A 7,647-nucleotide genomic window follows, 5' to 3' on the forward strand; every position below is an offset into this window, starting at 1 on the left:
GTGCTAAATTCCTCAACAAAATACTGGCAAACTGAATTCAACAACATATTAAAAGGATTATACACTATAGCAAAGTAGGATTCATTCCTGAAATGGAAGGATTCAGAATACAAAACAAGTAATTAACATAATGTATACATAAACAGAATGAAAGAAAAAAGTCTTTTGAACTAATACAAAAAAAGCATTTGACAAACTTTAAACACCTTCATGATAAAAAAAAAAATTCAATAAAGTACACATGGAAGGAAATTCCCTCAATATGATAAAGGCTTTTTATGAACATTACCCTCAATAATGAAAGACTGAAAGTTTTTTTCTGTAAGATCAAGAACAAGACAGGAATGCCTACTTTTAGTACTGTATTTAGCTGGTATTGGCAGTTCTAGATAGAGGGGGAAAAAAAACAAGAAAAAGAAATAAAAGGCATCCAAATTGGAAAAAAAGGTAAAAGTATTTCTGTCACAGATGATGATTTTATATATAAAAATCTTCAATGTTTTTGAGCTGTGAGCTGTGAGCTGAGGTTGCGCCACTGCACTCCATCCTAGGCAATAGAAGGAGACTCCGTCTCCAAAAAAGAAAAGAAAAACATTTTCAATTACAATAGGATCAACAAGAATAAAATACTTAGGATTAAAATTAATCAAGGAGGAAGAAGACTTGTACGCTGGAGACTACAAAACATAGCTGAAAGGAATGAAAGAAGACAGCAATGAAAGGAAAGACATTGATGTTCAATTAGTTAACACTAAGAGCTATCTATGATTCAACATAAACTCTATCAAAATCCCAATAATTTTTTTTTACAGAAATAAGCAAATCTATTCTAAAGCTCATATTGAATCTCAAGGGATCCTAAATAGCCAAATTAATCTTGAAAAAGAAGAACAGCTCTTTCGGCCACGCTAGTGACCAGGACCCGTCGCCATGGGCCGCGTGATCGGAGGGCAGAGGAAGGGCGTCGGGTCTGTGTTCCTCGCGCAAGTGAAACACCTTTAGAGCTCCGCGTGCCTGCACGCCGTGGATTTCGCTGAGCGGCACGGCTACATCAAGGGCACTCTGAAGTATGTCATCCACTACCCGGGCCGCAGCGCGCCCCTCGCCAAGGTGGTTTTCCGAGATCCGTACCGGTTTGAGAAGCGAACGGAGCTATTCATTGCCGCCGAGGGCATTCACACAGGCCAGTTTGTGTATTGCGGCAAGACAGCTCAGCTCAACATTGACAATATGCTCCCTGTGGGCCCCATGACTGAGGGTACGATCGTGTGCTGCCTGGAGGAGAAACCTGGAGACCGTGGCAAGCTGGCCCGGGCATCAGGGAACTATGTCACCGTTATCTCCTACAACCCTGAGACCAAGAAGACCCTTGTGAAGCTGCCCTCTGGCTCCAAGAAGGTTATCTCCTCAGCCAACAGAGCTGTGGTTGGTGTGGTGGCTGGAGGTGGCCGAATTCACAAACCCATCTTGAAGGCTGGCGGAGCCTACTACAAATATAAGGCAAAGAGGAACTGCTGGCCACCAGTACGGAGTGTGGCTATGAACCCTGTGGAGCATCATTTTGAAGGTGGTAACCCCCAGCACATTGGCAAGCCCTCCATCATCCATAGAGATGCCCCTGCTGGCCGCAAAGTGGATCTCACTGCTGCCCACCAGACTGGACTTCTCCGAGGAACCAAGACTGTGCAGGAGAAAGAGAGCTAGTGCTCAATAAAGAGAGCTAGGGGCTCAATAAAGTTTGTCTTTATGCAAAAAGAAAAAAAAGAAAAAGAAGAACAAAATTGGAGGCTTTATACTTCCTGATCTCAACATTTACTTTAAAGCTACAGTAATCAAAACAGTATGGTACTGGCATAAGGAGAGACATACAGACACAAGCGAATAGAGGGCCCAGAAAGAAACTGTGGCTTGTATGGGCAACTGAATTGTGAGAAGGGTGCCAGGACCATTTAATGGAGAAAGAACAGACTTTTCAACAAATGGTGCTAGGAAAACTGAATATCTACATGCAAAAGAATGAAGTTGGATGTTCACCTTATAATACATGTAAATACTAACTTAAAACAGATCAAAGACCTAAACATAGTTGCTAAAACTTTAAAATTCTTAGATGAAAACCTTGGGGAAAATCTTCATGACATTTGGCAATGATTTCTTGGATATCATACCAAAAGCACAGAGAACAATAACAAAAAAATAAATAAATTAGATTTCATCAAATTAGTTACATTTGTAGGCTGGGCATGGTGGCTCATGTCTGTAATCCCAGCACTTTGGGAGGCTGAAGCTGGTGGATCACCTGAGGTCAGGCATTCGAGACCAGCGTGACCAATATGGTGAAACCTCATCTCTACTAAAATTATAAAAATTAGCTGGGCGTGGTGTCCTGTGCCTGTAGTCCAGCTACTTGGGAGGCCGAGGCAGGAGAATCACTTGAACCTAAGAGGTGGAAATTCAAGTAAGCCAAGATTGTGCCACTACACTCTAGCCTGGGCAACAGAGCGAGACTCTGTCTCAAACAATAAATAAATAAATAAATATTAAAAAATAAAAATAAAATAAAATAAAATAAAAACATTTGTAGTCAGGGCACTGTTTAGTCAGATTTTATTGAATTATTTATTGAATTAGTCAGGACACAATCAAAAGAGTGAAAAGACAATTCATGGAATGGAAGAAAATATTTGCGCAGCATATGTCTGACAAAGGATTAATATCCAGAATATGTAAAGAACTACTACAACTCAACAGTAACAACAACACAACCCAATTCAGGTTGGGCGAAGGACTTGGATCATTTCTCCAAAGACAATAGAAGCACAGATAGCCAATAAGCACATCAAGAAAAGCTCAACTTCACTAACAATTAGGAAAATGCAAATCAAAACCACAGTGAGATAGCAAGTGAGATCCCTTAGGATGGCTATTAGAAAAAAAGAAAAAGAAAACAAAAAGCAAAAATAAATACCAGGAAGGATATAGAAAATTATTATTCTGGTGCATTGCTGGTGGGAATGTAAAATAGTATAGCCACTGTAGAAAACAGTATGGCAGTTTCTAAAAAAATTAAACATATTATTACTATATGGTCCAGCAATTCCACTTCTAGGTGTTTATCTAAACGAATTGAAAGCAGAAGCTCGGCCGGGTGTGGTGGCTCACGCCTGTAATACCAGCACTTTGGGAGGCTGAGGCAGGGAGATCACGAGGTCAGGAGATCAAGACCATCCTGGCTGACACAGTGAAACCCCGTCTCTACTAAAAATACAAGTCGGGCGTGGTGGTGGGTGCCTGCAGTCCCAGTTACTAGGGAGGCTGAGACAGGAGAATGACTTGAACCCGGGAGGCGGAGCTTGCAGTGAGCCAAGATCGAGTCACTGCATTCTAGCCTGGGTGACAGAGCGAGACTCCGTCTCAAAAAAAAAAAAAAAAGAAAGAAAGCAGAAGCTCAGATACTTGCACGCCAATTGTTCCCAACAGCATTATTCATAAAAGTCAAAAGATGGGGCTGAGCATGGTGGGTCACATCTGTAATCCCAGCAGTTCGGGAGGCTGAGGCTGAAGGACCCCTTGAGGCAAGGAGTTCAAGACTGGACTGAGCAAAATGCAAGACCACTACTTCTACAAAAAAAATTTAAAATTAGCTGTCACTGCACTCCAGCCTGGTGACAGTGTGAGACCTTGTCGTCCCCTCCCCCCAAAAAAAGATATATTTAACCCAATGTCCACTGACAGATAAATAATGTGTGATATATACATGCAATGGGATATACGTTAGCCTTAGAAAAAATGCAATTCTCATAAATACCATGACGTGAATGAACTTTGAGGACATTAAGCTAAGTGAAAAAAGCCAAACAGGACAAATATTGTATAATCCACTTCTATTAGATACATAAAAACACAAGCAAAATTTATAGAGACAGACAATGGGTACCAAGGGCTGAAGGGGAGCAGATGGGAGTTTTTGTTTAATGGTTATAGAGTTTCAGTTTGGGATGCTAAAAAAGTTCTGGAGATGGATGATGGTGATGGTTCCACCACACTGAACGTATTTAATTTTACCAAAATGTACTCTTAAAATGATAAAAATGGCAAATTTTATATTATGTGTGTTTTACCACAATTTAAAAAATGCCATGGGGGAAAGTATGCATAAGGATATAAAGTGGGCCGGGCGCGATGGCTCAAGCCTGTAATCCCAGCACTTTGGGAGGCTGAGACGGGCGGATCACGAGGTCAGGAGATCGAGACCATCCTGGCTAACACGGTGAAACCCTGTCTCTACTAAAAATACAAAAAACTAGCCGTGCGAGGTGGCGGCGCCTGTAGTCCCAGCTACTCGGGAGGCTGAGGCAGGAGAATGGTGTGAACCCGGGAGGCGGAGCTTGCAGTGAGCTGAGATCTGGCCACTGCACTCCAGCCTGGGTGACAGAGCGAGACTCCATCTCAAAAAAAAAAAAAAAAAAAAAAAAAAAAAAAAAAGGATATAAAGTAAGGGATCTAGAAGAGAAATGTTAAAAATATACAAAACAAAAGCTAACTCTATGTTTAGTTTTCTGTGTTTTGTTTTGTTTTACCTGGCCTGACTATATTAACTTTATTTATGTATGTATGTATTTATTTTTTTGAGATGGAGTCTCACACTCTCACTCAGGCTGGAGTGCAGTTGCGTGATCTCAGCTCACTGTAACTTCCATCTCCCGGGTTCAAGCGATTCTCCTGCCTCAGCCTCCCAAGTAGCTGGGATTCCAGGTGTGCACCACCATGCCCAGCTAATTTTTGTATTTTTAGTAGAGACAGGGTTTCACCATATTGGCCAGCTTGGTTTCAAATTCCTGACCTCCTGTGGTCCTCTCGCCTCAGTCTCCCAAAGTGCTGGGATTATAGTGTGAGCCACCACATCCGGCCAATATTTTTTTAAATGTAGAATTTAAGACAAGAAGCATTACCACAGAGATATTTCATAACAATAAGAGATGCATTTTATAGTAATGGAAGAGACATTTTATAAAAGAGAAATATAAACATTCTAAATGTGTATGCATTCAATAACATAGTTTCAAAATATATAGACCAAAAATGATGTGAAAACTTATATCCACACAAAAATTTGTATAAAATGGTTCATAGCAGCTTTATTTGTAATAGCAAAACACTGGAAAGCATCAAAATATCTTTCAATATGTGAATGGTTAAACAGTTGTCCATCCATACCATGGAATACTCAACAATAACAACTCAGGAGCTATTGATATCACGAGTTGGATGGATCTTAAGGAAACTAGGTTGTGGAAAAGGCCAATCTTTAAAGGTCATCTGTTATACGATATTATATCTATAACATTCTCAAACTGAAAAAGAATTGTAGAATTTTTGTCAAGGCTGGGCACAGTGGCTCATGCCTGTAATCCAAGCACTGTGGGAGGCCAAGGCAAGAGGATCACTTGAAGTCAGGAGTTTGAGACCAGCCTAGCCAACATGGTGAAACTTCATCTCTACTGAGAATAGAAAAAGTAGCCAGGCCTGGCACCTGACACCTGTAATCCCAGCTACTTGGGAGGCAGAGGCAGAGGCAGGAGAATCACTTGAATGCGGAAGCAGAGGTTGCAGGGAGCCAAGATTGCACTCCAGCCTGGGCGACAGAGCGAGACTCTATCTCAAAAAAAAAAAAAAGAATTTTTGTCAAGAGAAGAGGTAAGTGGGTATGACTAATTAAGGGCTGGCATTCACAGTGAGATCTTTGTGGTGCTGGAATTGTTTTGTGTCTGGTTTCCAGTGTAGCTACACAAATCTACACATGATAAAAATTATCTAGAACCATACACACATGTCATACTAATGTCAAATTCCTGTGTTTGATATTGTGTTATATAAGAAGTAACCGTTGGGCCAGCACATTGGGTGACTCACCCCTGTAATCCTAGCACTTTGGGAGGCTGAGATGGGTGGATCATCTGAGGTCAGGAATTCAAGACTAGCTAGGCCGACATGGTGAAACCTTGTCTCTACTAAAAATACAAAAATTAGCCGCACGTGGTGGTGGGTGACCATAATCCCAGCTACTCTGGAGCCTGAGGCAGGAGAATTGCTTGAACCCAAGAGGCGGAGGTTGCAGTGAGCCAAGATCACGCCACTGGACTCCCTCCTGGGCGACAGAGCGAGATTCCGTCTCAAAAAAAAAAAAAAAAAGAAGAAGAAGTAATCTTTGTAGGAAACTGAGTTAAGGGTACAGGGGAGTTCTCTACTTTCTTTGTAACTCCTTGTTAACCTATTATAATTTCAGAATTACAGCTTAAGAAGACCTGATGGTTCACAGGAACTAAATAGTGAAAGAAAAACAACGATAAAACCACGCTGGAACTAAAAACAGGAAAATCCACACTCATGGCTTAAGGTTTTCCATACTTCGTGTGAGGTCACAGGGCAAACCACTGCCCTCAAAACTGGAGAGACAGAAAGGCAAATACAGAGTACCACAACTTACCAGACCAGAAACCCAAAGAGCAAAATCCTCCATGTGAATCAGTGCTGGAGCAGGGACACCTGAGCTGTAATTAAGAAACTGCTCGAGGCTTTCTGTGGACAAATCTCAAGGAAAACTCTCCAGCTATAAATTTGTGAACTTTATGTCAGGGGCTCAACCAAGTTCTCACAATGAAGGAGAAAAATCCCCTCTGGTAGCGGGTGGGGCAAGAAGCAGTTTGCAACAGGCCAGAGCATTCTGTTCTTCTTTTTTTTTTTTTTTGAGACGGAGTCTCGCTCTGTCACCCAGGCTGGTGTGCAGCGGCACGATCTCAGCTCACTGCAACCTCCACCTCCTGGGTTTTAAGCAGTTCTTTCTGCCTCAGCCTCCTGAGCAGCTGGGATCACAGGCAACTGCCACCACGCCCGGCTAAATTTTTGTATTTTTAGTAGAGACGGGGTTTCGCCATGTTGGCCAAGCTGGTCTTGAACTCCTGATCTCAGGTGATCCACCTGCCTGGCCTCCCAAAGTGCTGGGATTACAGGCGTGAGCCACTGCGCCAGGCCCATTCTGTTCTTCTTAACATGGTCTGCACTCAGGAGAAACCATTTAATCTCAATCTAACCTGCTGGGGTTTTATCAAGAGCCCGATGGATCTACGGGAAGGGAAATAACAACTCCAGCTCACTTTAGCCATCCAGTACCACTGAAAGTGGGAAAAAACCTAAAAAGCATGTTTAAAGCTCACAGTCCAGAGACACAAGCTCACTAACAGACTGAGACCTACTTGTGAGACTACAGAATGCTTTTCTCCCTCCACATTTTGTCACCACATTACTAAAGGCCTGCTTGCAGCAGCTCATTTTACCCGGTACAGCATGTCCTGCTATCAAGAAAAAAATAACAAGACATTTAAAAAAAAAAAAAGACAAAATACACAGTTTAAAGAGAGAGAGCAAGCATCAGAACCAGACTCAGATATGACAGGGATGTTGAAATTCTCAGAACAGGAATTTGAAACAACTGATTAAGATACTAGCCGGGCGCGGTGGCTCAAGCCTGTAATCCCAGCACTTTGGGAGGCCGAGACGGGCGGATCACGAGGTCAGGAGATCGAGACCATCCTGGCTAACGTGGTGAAACCCCGTCTCTACTAAAAAAATACAAAAACCTAGCCGGGC

The 7,647-nt window shown here is 42.2% G+C and overlaps 1 pseudogene; it reads left to right on the plus strand.

The window, feature by feature from the left end:
* Positions 1 to 930: 930 nt before the first annotated feature.
* LOC104670963 lies at positions 931 to 1,704 on the plus strand (annotated as a pseudogene).
* Positions 1,705 to 7,647: the final 5,943 nt, after the last annotated feature.

This window comes from Rhinopithecus roxellana, chromosome 4 (assembly GCF_007565055.1).
Source record: "Rhinopithecus roxellana isolate Shanxi Qingling chromosome 4, ASM756505v1, whole genome shotgun sequence".
Classification (NCBI taxonomy): Eukaryota; Metazoa; Chordata; class Mammalia; order Primates; family Cercopithecidae; genus Rhinopithecus; species Rhinopithecus roxellana.